The sequence below is a fragment of the Rhinopithecus bieti genome, unplaced genomic scaffold (genome assembly GCF_001698545.2).
Source record: "Rhinopithecus bieti isolate Rb0 unplaced genomic scaffold, ASM169854v2 scaffold_24154, whole genome shotgun sequence".
NCBI lineage: Eukaryota > Metazoa > Chordata > Mammalia > Primates > Cercopithecidae > Rhinopithecus > Rhinopithecus bieti.
Genome location: NW_016811115.1, coordinates 592,198 through 607,176, shown reverse-complemented (window position 1 = coordinate 607,176; position 14,979 = coordinate 592,198).

Sequence of the window (14,979 nt, the reverse complement as noted above, 5' to 3'; positions counted from 1 at the left end):
TAAAATAAATAGTCTTATTCTGGGAAAATATTTGCTCTAAGATGATTTCAGTAGAAATTGAGTTCAAATCAGAATTTTCTGCTTGATTCTTACACTCAAAATGTAGACACATTTAAAATATTTGACAAAAGGAAATTTGTTTTAAATTCATTTAACTTTTACTTTTAAAATATGCTCAATATTTCTCCTTAGATGAACTGAATCTATCAAAATGAGATAGATCAAAGTATCCCAAAATTAAAGTAACATCATGGTAATCTTTACCTACAGGTGTTATAATTTGAAATATCTACCAACCACCACACAAGTATTTACTGAGCACCTAATATGCGAAGGAATAGAAAGTGTGACAACTGTTTTACACGCATTACCTCAAGCAAAGTTCACAACCAACCTCTAAGACAAGTATTATCGAAGACTGTTGTTTCACATTTGAGGGAACTGAGGTTTGGGGAGGCTGAGTAACTTGCTCTGAATCACTCACCTGGTGACAGTCAGGATTGGAATTTCACTGTTTCTGACCAGAGCTAATTCTTTTAAGAGTTATAATATGGTATTTTCTAGAACATATTTATTTTATTTTCTAAGTAAGTCTTTAAAGGTGGTAAAGCCACCACATGCAACAACCAGAATTTTACAGAATGTTTCCAAACTGTATGTAACAAAGTATTACCATTTCTTCTTTTCAATTTATTTCAACATCACAACCTGTAAAATTAAAATATATCTGTGCTGAATTTTATTGTAGGCAGAACAAGTTTACTTTAAATACCTTGAGGCCAGGGATTGTGTTTATATTCACGTATTTGCCTTAGTAGCTTTCACATTTTGTTATAACAATAGATGCTCAGTAACTCTATTCTCAACTACCTTCAATATATGATAGCTACTGATTCCATGTATGCTGTGTACAAGGCTAAAGGCTGGTGATAGCACTAAGGTATACAATTGCCCATTTAAAACTGGTTCTATTATAAGACAAGTTCCATTCAATGGTGCTGCTTTTAAGTAGCTCACTGCAATTTTCAATTGCAATTGTGAACAGAAAAGCATGTCTGCAAAATGAATTTGTGTCTTTTCTTATAAGCATCAGAAGGATTTAAAGCAGAATTCTATGGTTGTTTATTGAAAATACTTTCCACTGGCAATACATTTTCTGGGCAGAGGATCAGAAAATCAAACATTCTAACTAACAAACAGCTCGAAGTGAGAGAAGCAAAGGAACCTAAAGCACCTTGCCTATCTCGCTCAAATTTGAAAGATTTGAACATCTGTTGAAACTATGAGATGCCCATTTTATTTTCTTTGAATTTGAACTAAAAGTTTTCTTATTTGGCATTTGAATTGAATGCTTAATTTTTTTGTGAAGTTTTCAAAATTCAGAACTGCAGAACCGAAAAAAAAAAAAAAAAAGAATGTTTTCTGCCTTTCAAACTGCTAAAGAAAGAAAAATCACGGCTGGATGCCTTTGTCCTTATTTTGCGTTGTTCTCTGTATTCCTTTCCGTATTTCCAATATACATTTATTTGTTTATTATGACTTCCTTTCTGTAATCACGTTATAGCTTCTTTTGTCGAGTGTGCACACATGTGAGTTCCCTGTGCTTATCTAGTCTTTGTGTTATCTTTTATTTGTTCTTTTCTCCTTTTAGGTTCTCTTGATATGTCCATTTCTTATTATTGATGTAACAAATTACCAGGAACTTTGTTCTAAAAACACCACAAATTTGTTATCTTAGGGTCCTGGAAGTCAGAAGTCCAAAATCAGTCTCACAGAGTGACAATCAAGTTGATGACAAGGCGGCTTTCCTTTCTGCAGACACTGGGAGAGAATCCATTTACTTGCCTTTTCCATCTTCTAGAGGTCACTCACATTTCTTGTCTCATGACCTTCTTACATCTTCCAGTCCAGCAATAGCCAGTTAAATCTTTCTCATGATGCTATCTCTCTGGTTCTGGGACTTCTGCTTCCCTCTTCCTTGTTTAAGGGCCCTTGCAGTTACACTGGGACCTCGGGTAAATCAGGCATAATATTCTTATGTTAAAGTCAGTTAATTAGGAACCTTAATTTCATATGCAACCTTTCTTCCATTGGCCATGTGACATAACATATTCACAAGTCCAGGAGTTAAAATGTGAATATTCTGGGGGATCATTGTTCTGCCTACCAATACTGGGCAATCAGAATTGCTTATTGTAAATCCAAGGTATTGTCTTGCCTTTATCTCAAACAGGCTTCAACCCAAGACCGTTGGTCCCACAGCTGGTCCTCAACTGCCTAATGACAGCACCTTCACAGAACAAAAAGGTTGCCTTTGACTTCTGTATGCTTAAACCTTTATGTACTTGAGGGATTCAGCTATATTCAGTTTTGCAGGTAGGACATTTCTTCTGTTTACTTATGAAATGCCAGCTCAGGGTGCTTTCTGAGTAGGGCCTGGGCAGAGATAAGAAAAACAATGAATTACAATCAAAAGGAAAAAAAGATAACACCCACACATTTGTCTTTAAAGTTGTAGCTTGTGGGGCGGGAATAGCTTGAATCCCAGGAAAAATTGCATTGAATACATTAGGTTTCTGTTCTGGGAATAGTGTGCTTTTAAGTTCATTTTCATCAGAAGTCAGTTCCCATTGCAGAATATCTTCTATTCCAGTATTTCTGTTTTATTCATGATAATTTTCTTCTCCATTTTCATCTGTCTTTCCTCTTTCCTTTTTCCTTTTTTCTCCCACACTGACATGATTTGGCTGTGTCCCCACCCTAATCTCACCTTAAATGGTAATAATTCCCTTGTGTCAAGGACGAGACTAGGTGGAGATAATTGAATCACGAGGGTGGTTTCTCCCATGCTCTTCTCATGATGGTTTTATAAGGGGCTTCTCCCTTCCCTCAATTTCTCTCACCTGTCACCATGTAAGATGTGCCTGTTTCATCTTCCATCATGATTATAAGTTTCCTGAGGATTCCTACCCATGCAGAACTGTGAATCAATTAAACCTCTTTTCTTTATAAATTACCCAGTCTCAGGTATGTCTTCATAGCAGCATGAAGACAGACTAATACACACACTTACCCCATTATTGCATTATTTGGGCACGTCAATAAACTCAATCTTCTAAGAAAGGTGAAATCACCTATTATACTGAAGTAAGTGTGGTTATGGGAATAAGAAGGTTGATGTTTTCAGTTACTGGTTAGAAATAGTCTAATTTCTCTAGGTGCTCAGGTGCACAAGTGGAACATGTAATCAGGAATATCTTTTTTAAAAAGCTACTATGAGAATAGACTTTTGTGAAACACTTCAGTTTTCATATTGAGTACAGTGCTTAGAAGTTTTTAGAATGGCAGCAAATGTTTGGTAAGCAGATGTTTAATGTTGTTCAACAAAAGAATAATGTACTAGATAAGTCCAAGGGCAATTTCTGTGATGAAGATGCCTCTTACATATCCAAAGCATATTAGAAAAAATAGTTTCATTCATATTCTTATGTTGCATCTTTGTTATTCTTATCTCTTTTCTCTTTATTCATTCTCCATTTGTTTCTTGATCACACACATTGTTTGTTCTCCTCTATTTGTAAAATCCACACTCAATGATAAAGTGTGACAAGCATTTTACAAATTTCACAACACAGAGATGACCAGTTCTCTGTCCTCATATTTTGCATGGTACAAATCCAACACATAAATCTAGTATTTCACTTTTTCATACAATGAGAAGATATAAATTGTGGTCAAAATTGTCTTATCTACTTATGTGTTTGCCTCATGTGTTTGTACTTGTATTTATCCTTCTACCAGTTTATCTCTATTTGAGCTCCATATAGATTATCTTCTCTCTGACTCCTTTAGTTTGCTGTTTTTCTTTGCATCCATTCAATTATTTCAAGTTTTTAGCTGGCAATTCAATTTCCAACCGGGGTCTGTTTGTATATAGAGAGCATACATATTTTTTTTTCTTGTATTATTTTGGTTCTCTATATTCTAACTTATTCAGTTTTGAAAAGTTGTAGATGTTACATATTTTCTAGCAGTAGAAATAGTCACAGTGTAAGTAAACTCCCTAATACCACAATGATATTGTAAAAAAAATGGGATTCAGACTCTGATTTTCCTAGTAACAGCCTTCCTTCTCTAATTTTTGACAACCTATATCTAGCAACTTGAATTGTGTAAATTTAAACTGTATAATATTTTGAAGCTTTGAATCCATGCCAATATAAAGCTTTAGTTCATTTACTAGTTGTAAAATGTTTATATTCAGCTATGTTTATAGAAAATAAGTAACTTAAACATTTAGTTCATTACTAGTTGTAAAATGTTTATATTCAGCTATGTTTATAGAAAATAAGTAACTTAAATATTGACACATAAGAAGAAAAAGATATTCATTCAGTCTCATATTGTAATCAGTGCCTGAAATACTAAAGCAAAAGTTTATCAAGAGAGAATATTTCATGGATTGTTTTCTATCATTTTTCTCATTTCAAATGAGTTAAGGTCCCAAGAATTGAAGGTCCTGTACTGCAAAGATCAGTGAGGAGATGCTCACGCATGGTTAAGCATCACTTTGGGAACCCCTGTCTAAAATGGGTAAACTCCATCAAATGGCTTCTTCAACTTCTTTTAGAATTAATAAGCAGACCTTTTTTGCTTTTCTGCAAAGAAGAATTTCACAAAGAGGAACATATTCTGTTCAAATGCTAAGACATGTTTGTTTGTTTTCAAACAATGAAAGGAATTAAAGCAAAGTAAAAATATTTTTAAGTACGTCAGAGTTGCTAGTAGAATTGAGAAGAGATACAAGCTTCTAGGGGAAGATCTGGAGCATCCATTCAAAACTCTCCAGTTCTGATAAGGAGACCAATGGAGAAGTCAGAGAATGAAGGACTTGAGCAGAAATTCATATGATGTCCCAAATTTTAACCTCTACATTTGGAGTTACTGAAACCCCTAGTAGGAGCCGAAGAGGCTCTCAAGTCCATAGCTCCCAGCGCTAAAGTGAGGAGCAGGCAGCCAAACCAAGAGATACTTGAGTTGCAACCTGGGAGCAAGATGGTGTCCTCCTGGACCTCAGGCTCTCCCCACTGCTCGGCCTCTGTGCCCTCCCTGGTGTTCCCGCCTCCTGGAATCCTGCCCTCACAGCTCCCTGTGGGTATACTCTCATCTGGAACTTGAAATATGCTGCTTCACATTTTTTTTTATTCAGAGATCTTTTAAAGCCATTTATACTTGGTTCATAATATAATCCCACCATCATCAATTACATAACAATTTGTCATCTATTTGCACCAAAATTCACAGTGTATTTTCTCATTTGCTACAGTTTCTCCTGAGACGTATTTCTTAAATTCAAGAAAACAGTTCACAGCTTCTGGGAATGTGGAAGTCGGTCCTCACCAGACACTATATCTGCTGGCACCTTGATCTTAGACTTCCCAGCCTACAGAATGACTTGTTCAGTCTGTAAGGAATCGACTATATGTAATATGTGAGAAACAGCTTGCAGTAACACTGGATTCACAGATGGAGGAGAAATGCCAAATCGCTAACAAGCTTAGTGCTGCCAAAAAGGATTTAGATACTTACAAAAAGGTGAAGATAGAGCCCAACATGATGCTGATGGAGGCATTCCCTGCCCTGGTTCAAGAATTGAAAGAAGAGAGGTTCAAACTGTCCCAACAACGAGAGAGGCTGGCAGAGATGCTAACAATGCTGTAGTCCTTAGTAGAAGCCATGAGAGTCACCCCTGCACAAGGAGCTTTGCAAACCTGCCAGGAAGACAAGATCCAAGCCCTATGATGCCTTCCCCAGGAGAGGGCCTGGGTCTTAAAGCAGCACTATTCCTTCCCCTGCATTCAAGCCCCTCAAGCTGCCCAGCTGCATTCTCCCACCTGGACTCCATCAGAGCGTCATTGAGGCAAGTGGATCCAGGGAAGCCTCTCTCTGAGCTGGAGTTCCTCTACCTTCACATGCTGACACCACAGCCACCTCCTTCATGGTCGATTCCTCCAAATGTAAAGAATATAGGATATCCTGGAACACACTAAGAAATGTGAGATTTTCTCTCTCTTTAGATTCTCTCTCATTAGCAGCGAAAGCAATGCTGTACTTGAGAGCTTCATCTTGTACTCAAATTGAACTATCATCACAGTGCATTTCTTAAGACAATGGTCTATAAATATTTTTATCTATTAATAAGTGGACAGTTTATCCTTTATTTTCTAAAAATTATTGTATTATGCTTTGAAAATACATGCATTTTCCCAATAATGGTTTGAGTACTCAATAGCAATGTTATTTCTAGGCTTATATTCCCGAGAACTATGAGTTAAAACATCAGGTTTTGACTTCAGTATACAGTCATTGAAAATTATTTTGTTAAAAAGATTAATAGGTTTATTGTAGGATAAAGTGGAAAGTATGCTTAGAAAGAAAGTTTTGTTATTGACTATTTACATTCTTCTATAACAATAGATAAATATTTTAAAACAAATTTGATAAATTAAAAATAAATAAATAAATGCCAGAGGAAACAACGTCATAGAAACCCATGAAATAGTTTGAGTGCCCAACTTCTTTCTCTAAATATTGGAATTAGTAGTTAGAAAATATGTTTTTTAACTAGATTTAACAGTATAAATCTTCTAACTCGGGGATTAAGAATGGAACATTGTATCTAATTTTCCCTGAACATTATGTCTTGCACATTTACAAATTCAATAAAAGTTTGTGGAAGGAATGAGAGGCACAGTGTTCTTAAGAGCAAGCACTGGCCTGTATCCAAATGATACCCAGGAAACCACGTATGTGTGCATGTGCATACATGTGTATATTTAAACAAGGAGAATAAAAATTATCTGAGCTCCTGCAGGTAGGCTCCATCATCCCTGGGTACCCTGTGGACCTTTTCACGTTTTTCACTGGCCTGGCCACACAAACAGGCAGACCTTCAATTTCCCTTCTCTTACTCTACCAAGTCTAATTTTAATCAAAAGTACAAAGTAAAAATGTTAAAGTGTAAACGCTTGGTCTTTAAAGAAGTTGCAAAACTTTATTCTTTCTAAGTACTATTTTCTTCATATTATAATGCAATAATGCAGTAATGCAATATTACAGAACTGATAATTTGGCTTGCTGAGAGTTTACAATAATATTTGAAACTAATATTTCACTGGAGCATATGCTCTGTTGATTTAAACCTTCTGTCTCCATGGGCAGGTGTCCTACTTCTCTTCCCATATCTGTGTCTTACACCCCAGGAGCTTCTGTGGAATATTTACTACCTGTTAATTATATTTTAGCTCATTTACACTGAGCTCAGAAACAGGCTCGATTTGGTCTATGACCAGTAAGTGCCTTGTTTCCCTGTCTTCGGTATAGCAAATAAATATTTAAGACTTCATATTCATCTCAGTTCTTTGGGGAGGACCACAACTGGTTTAATAAGCAGTTTTTCATTATGTTAAGTAGGATAAGCCTTTGAGCATAATTCATTTTGTCTAAAGAACCGATTTTATTTTGCAGTAATGAATGGATGTAATATCCCCAAACAAGATTAAAAGCTCTTTGTCTATGCCAAATTGAGGATCAGGGGATTTTCCTTTGGTTTGCATTTTTTTCTATATCTTTTTATCTTTTTTTAATCCCCTTAGTAAATGTGGTAATTTTTAAATGTAGAAATATCAGTGTGTCTTGAAGATGTGTATTACATTGCTTTCATTTTTTAGAGCAAAGCAAACATGTTTTTGATAGAGTTCATTCATCTAGAGCTTTGTGTAAACTTTGTCTGTATAAACATGAACAGCCTGATAAATTCTGAAAGGGAACTAGTGCCTCAACATTTTTATTTGGGTATTTCCGTTGAAGTTCTATAATTCTCTTTTATATCACTTTTAAATTAAAACATTTCTCATGTGGAATAGAAAAGGATGGGCTAAAATTAAATTCAATGTTTTCAACATTTCTAGCAATTAATAAAATTTATCAATATTATTTAATGGAGACAAAAATCAGGGAAAATATTCTCTCCCAATAATTCCCAAACCCTTTTTTTTAAGGTTACCGTTCGAAGCTCTCATATTCTTCCAGAAGCAAGATGACTTTCATCACCCCCAATCTTTATAGAAAATGGTGAATCAAATGGCCAGAATGCTATCTGAATTAAATTAGAAAAGCTATGCCCTTTGATAATTCCTGGGTTGCACAAACAAAAGCTTGAGAGCAAGATATGATTGTATCAGCACAATACCACATGATATGGATTTGGGAATGTCCCATGTGCTAACTTGCAATAGTTAGTTCTGAAAATGTTTCAGTGCATCCTCAGCGATCAAATGACTTTTTGATATTTCAGACAGTTTGGGGAACATTTTGAACTTTCAAGCCAGACAAATTTAAAATCTATTTCAAACATTGTCACTTAGTTGCTGTGTAAAAACCAATGTTTCTCAGCTAATAAAATGTTGATAATTCACAGTGCTAAATACTGGCAACTCTCAACCTCTGCTAAGATATCTGTAAGGAGATGGCTGCACTGCAGTCAAGTATAGACCAAGGTACACAACTGGCACAGCATGGCACAGTGGGTTTGGAGCACAGACGCACAATCCCATGTGTTATATAATCACAGTTATGTAGCCATAACATGGGAGGGCTCATCACTAACTCTTGGCCACTATTGCTTGTAAGGCACATAAATGAAGCACCAAGTGTGAGTGAGCTGCTGCTGAATAAAGCCATTGCCCACCTACCTGTGGTCTCTTGAGTGTTCTTTCAGCTGCCTGCCCCTCACCCACTGACTCCCGTGGAACCTAACATATCATATAGCAGTTATCTTCTCAACTGTTCTTCAAAGGGATTGGAGAAAGAATTGACAGGGTAAGCAAATCTTATGAGTATTAGAAATGTTTCATTTTCCATTGGTGATATATCTGTATTTGTTTCTGATTTCACCACTGAAAGTGTCATGGATTTACACTGGAACCCCACAATATAGTAAGTTATGCTTATCAGAAAGTACTTAGAAAAATATTTTCTAGATTATTGATGACATCTCTTTTCCATCTTTTGATTATAACTTGGTTATTATTCAAATCTCTAGGAGTTATTTGTGTAATCCACTTGATGGACTTCCAGAGAGGTTAAATGGTTTTATTTAGACATTTTATTTGCCCAAACACTTTCTATTACCTCAGTTACTTATATATTTTTTTAAATACCTAAAACAGGTGGATATATTTTAAGTGTATATTTTCAGGTATTTTAAGAATCTGAAAAGACATCCTAAGGCTCTTGTGAAAAAAAACATGTATTTTATTCGCAATAAAATAAAAGTATTATATTCCTCAAAACTAAAATCAGAACATCCCTGGAGTTAATTGTTCAACTTTTCCCACAACAAATGGCACTCAATTAGAGTTAGACATTATACTTTAGGCCAAAGGAGACAGTGGAAAAGATTTAGGCACTTGTGTTTTGTTTTGTTTTGTTTTAGAATGATAGCATGCTGCCTTAGTTTAGTACACTGAAGAAGAGTTTCATTTACTAGTTTCTAAAGACAATATCATTTTATTTCCTAGTGAGATATCTGCACACCTTTTTTACTAAGTTACATATGTAAAATATTTTTAAAGGATTTCTGTTGGTAGTTTTAAAAACTGTGTTCAGACTTATTTTGCTTCTTTTGTCAGCAAATGTAACTTTGGGAATTCTAAGCAACTCTGCCAAAAATGGATTTTCAATTTGAGCATTATATTCAGAATGAGAGTAATGCAAAAGAAACCAAAACTGTCTGAAAAGTAAAATTTTCCTCTACAGACAATGAAAATTACTTTTGAAAATGCTTTTGAAATATAAATGACAGTTCCATGTTTTTGTTATTGTTTATTTTGCTTTATATGCATCAATTTTTGTTTGTTTTGTTTTTTGTCCTGAGATGGAGTTTCGCTTTGTTGCCCAGGCTGGAGTGCAGTGGCATGATTCCGGCTCACTGCAACTTCCACATCCTGGGTTTAAGTAATTCTCCTGCCTCAGCCTCCCGAGTAGCTTGGATTACAGGTGCCCGCCACCACGCGGGGGTAGTTTTGTATTTTTAGTAGAGACGGGGTTTCACTATGTTGGCCAGGCTGGTCTTAAACTCCTGACCTCAAGTGATCTGCCCACTTCGGCCTCCCAAAGGGCCAGGATTATAGGCATAAGCCACCGCGCCCAGCCTATATGCCTCAAATTTTTAAAAGCTATTTTAGTGTCTTAAGATACAAAACAAATAAAAATATTAATATGTATAATCAAGTATTGGTAAATCTCAAATATGCTCTTAAAAATACTTGTTAATAGAAATTTTTTCCTGCTTTTGCTTTTTAAATGTATATTTGAAGGGTGGTCTGCCCCTCCACACCTGTTGGCATTTCTCATTAGGTGGAATGAGAGACTTGAGAAAAGAAATGAGACACAGAGACAAAGTATAGAGAGAAAAAGTGGGCCCAGGGGCCGGCGCCCAGCATACAGAGGACCCTCGCCGGCACCGGTCTCTGAGGTCCCTCAGTATTTATTGATCATTATCTTTACCACCTTAGAAAAGGGAACTGGCAGGATAATAGGATCATCCCTCTATGTCAAGTATAAATCAACAATCTGGTCTATTTTCCCCGTAATGACATATTGAATAAAGATCTCTGTGACAGAAATGACCAGTTTAAGGAAAAGTGCTGTTGCCATTTGATAGCATTGCAAACCTCTCTCCGATAAACCCCTCTTTTAGACTGTCATAACAGAGTACAGCCTAATTGCCACCCTAGCAACGTCCCACCCTTCAGCCCCTAAGGCATAGTATATATACCTCCCTTCTCAGTTAAATAGAACATAACATCGGGGTTTTAACACCGAGAATGATCTCCCATTGCCCAGGGAATGGGCAGGAGAACAGAATGCTATTCTCTCATATCCAACTGCAAGAGGACCTTCAATTTCAACTCCTTTATAAATTACTAGTCCTTCCAGCACAGACCCTTCAATGAAGAGAATGTCCAGGCTGGGAGACGATCACGTCTTCCCTTCCTACGAAAGAGCCATATTTCTTCATACTATCACATGGGGAGAAACCTTGTACAATACCTAGCTTTCCTAGGCAGAGGTCCCTGCAACCTTTGGCAGTGTATGTGTCCCTGGGTACTTGAGATTAAGAGAATGGTGATGACTTTTAACCAGCAAGCTGCCTTCAGGCACTTGTTTAACAAAACACACCCTGCACAGCCCCAAATCCGTTAAACCTTGAGTCACCACAGCACATGTCTCTTGCAAGGACAAGGTTGGGGGTAGGGTCACAGATTAACAGCATCTCAAATACAGAACAAAATGGAGTCTCTTATGTCTCCTTCTTTCTATATAGACACAGTAACAGTCTGATCTCTTTTTTTCCCCCCACATATATTTTCCAATGTACAAATTCACAAACTCGGAAACTGATTTGAATTGATATTTTTAAAAAAATCTAAAAGCAATGTTTAATAATTTAAAAATGCTAACATCTCCTTTTTTTAAAACACTATATATATTAATACAAGATTTTCAAAATTTTGGGTGGCAGATGTTTGTAGTTACTTTGAGCAACTGAAGCACCACAAGTTCTTCTCTAGTTCACAATAAAAATACTTTCTACATCAATAATGACTTCATCGGTGAGCTTTCTGGAAATGCACTGTGGAATTTCAGACGTGTTACCCAGTAGCAATCATGGAAACTGTTAAACCAAAAATCATTAAAAGCATTGGAGGATGTTTAAATATTGAGACTCAGTTTATGTTTAGATGATATAGTCATTCATACACCTAATTGAGTGATCTTTTAATGAGAAACAGTTTCATTTTCAATTTCTCTATTACTTCTTTATATTTAGGAATTGTGTTCGTTAGCTCCAGAGATGTTTTGAGAGTGGTCTTCAGCCCTTTAGAGTTTTGTTATACCTAAATTGACTTTTTGATGTTTTTTCTCCCATTAATTGTTATGCTGCTATAATAGCCACCTGTTCTACCTCAGCTTAATTTCTATCTTGCCAGTAACTATGCCCACATTAAATGGCTTGTAATCTTCCTCTGCTTACTCACTTCCCCAAATAAAAGTTTCTCAACATCTGGCAGTTCAGGTTATTCAGGATTTATCTGGCCGTGGCAGCTCAATAATCATTGGAAAGCAGAAATCCAGTTGGCAAGCTGGGCCTCTCTTTTTATGGATTTTGGAGGGGAAGAAAGAGCGGGAGTTAAGACATTTCTGTTTTCAGGTGAAAATGGGAATGGTGATTGTTACTTTACCATACATCAGCATCACCTGGAGGGCTTGTTAAAACTAAAACACAGATTGTTAGGCCCCAAATCCTGATTGTTTGATTAAGTAGGTAGGGAGTAAATACCCAAAACTTGTGTTTTAACCAGCTCCCAGGGGGTGCTGATGCTGCTCTAAAGAGCCACATGTTAAGAAACCTCACCTTGGTCCTACACTGCAAATCACTGTTGATGCTGCTGAGAGAATGTGAGTAGCTAGACTCTCTGTAACCTGCATGGACTCAGTGGCACAAGTCTGTTCTCCCTATACTTAAAAGATAAGTCTGTTCTACCAGTTGACCCACTAACCAGTATATACACCCTTGAAAATATGTAATTGGTGGTGTCTATCTCATAAATCACCTAGATGTATGGCATATGCACCTGACTGAGAATGACCCTATGGTCTAAGAGGAATGTGTGTTTGGAATTCTGAGCTTAGGAATTTGGAAATGGCCAACACAAGGCTTCACTCTTTATCTTTGAGGAACACCTAAATTCTCAGCCTGTCCCATGGAATGCAGGCTGTAGAATGGATGACAGCCCTCTTTCTGGGTTAAATAGAGGTTGCTAGGGGGAGAGGGCTAAATGAAAATGGTATATAAACTGCATTTCTGTAAGTGGTTGCAGTTCTCCTATCCCGCCTGCCGCCACTGGACTGCCCTGGATTTAAGTCCCCTTAATAAACCCTCTATCTTGTTTACTGTCTCCAGGTCTCTTTTTTGGCCTCTTGAACATGGTACCATCCTTACCGAAGTCAGTAATAGTCTAGCATGACACCAGCAACCGGATATTGCTTTGAAGCAAGCACCTTACATCTGAATTTTCAGAAGCTTTCAAAATAACAGTTTTATTCAACTTTCTGATAGGTCACGAAATTGGCCCCAACTTGATAGTTTGGTTTCCAGAGGAATATCTGCCAGAAGTCATGATAAACAGAGAATCAGAAATGTTCACTCAGGTTGTTCAGATTTCCCTTTCTTTGGAATCTGGCTTCACCTGTTTTCTATCACAACATACTAATTTTTTTTAATACCTATTTCTTTCCAGAGTTTTAGCTTTCAACTAGGGGCAGTCCCTCAAGAGACATTTGGCAAAGTATGAGGACTTTCTGCTTGTCACATCTAGGGGGATACTTGTATAATCTAGTGGGTAGAGGTCAAGTATGCTGCTAAACTTGCTACAATGCACAGAACAGCTCCTCACAACAAATAATTATCCATTCCAAGATGTCCATAATGCCGAGGTTGAAAAATCCTGCTCTAGAGCAGAGATTGGAAAACTACGGCTGTGGGCCAAATCCAGCCTCATGAATATTTTTTGTAAGTAAATATTTATTGGAATGCAGCCATGATCATTAGTCTACATATTGTCTATGTCTGCTTTTGAGCTACAATGGCAGAGTTGAGAAAGTTGTGAAAAATTCCTCAACTTGGGTCATAAGCCTAAAATGTTTGGTATCTTCTTCTTTACAGACAAAGTTTGTGGACTATAGTGTGGTTGCTAAACTGATAGCAGTATTATTATCACTTGGGCGTTTGTTAGAAATGCAAATTCCAGAGACCCACCCCAGAGCTACTAACTTGGTAATTTAGGGGGTGGGCCTAGCAAATCTGTATATAGACAAGACCGCCATGTAAGTCTGATTTAGGCCAAAGTTTGAGAATACTGCTGTAGAATATTGTATTCTTATCACACAGACCAGCATATAGACCAGAATACAGTTCATCATGTGATCGTGATTCCTTTCCTTTTCTTTAGAGACAGGGTCTCACTCTGTCACCCAGACTGGAGAGCAGTGGTGTGAACCTGCCTCACTGCAGCTTCAATCTCCCAGGCTCAATCAATCCTCCTTCTTCAGCCTTCTATGCAGCTGGGACCACAAGCACATGCCAGCAAGCTTGGCTCATTTTTTGTAGTGATAGAGTCTCACTTTGCTGTCCAGACTGCTCCTGAACTTCTGGGCTCCAATGATCCTCCCACGTCAGCCTCCCAAAGTGCTGGGATTACAGATCACTGTGCCTGGCCAATTGCTTCTTCTATTATAACATAATATGATACACTTAAGTTTTCAATAAACATATATTATTAGTAGATTTTACAATAAAGCAGGACTCAGGTTAATATAGTCCACAATTTCTTATTCCAAATGCAAAAGTCCAACACGTTCTGAATACTCTTTTATAAAATTATTTGGTGGAAAAATATGAAATGGCCTGAGCTGATTTATGGTCTTTATCCCTTTTCATGTGAACATTTAGATGTTTCACTATAACAATAATATTGTGTTTCTTTATGCCCTGCTCTTACAGATACCACCTGAATCTGAGGTCCTGCCACACATGTGATACTGCTTTATAATAGGCTAAAGTACCAACCGTCTGAGGAACTTGTAACTATTTTTCTTCCCAGTCTTAATAGAATACAGATTTCTGATTCTTACCTTGAGCCTTATGACTGAAAATCTCTATTTACATGATCTAGGCTGCTGTACTAAGTAGCACTTCACACGATTTGACACGAACAAGGTTCAGAAAGAAAATAATTTCTAGTGTCAAAAGAAGAGAAGTGAGCCGGGCGCGGTGGCTCAAGCCTGTAATCCCAGCACTTTGGGAGGCCGAGACGGGCGGATCACGAGGTCAGGAGATCGAGACCATCCTGG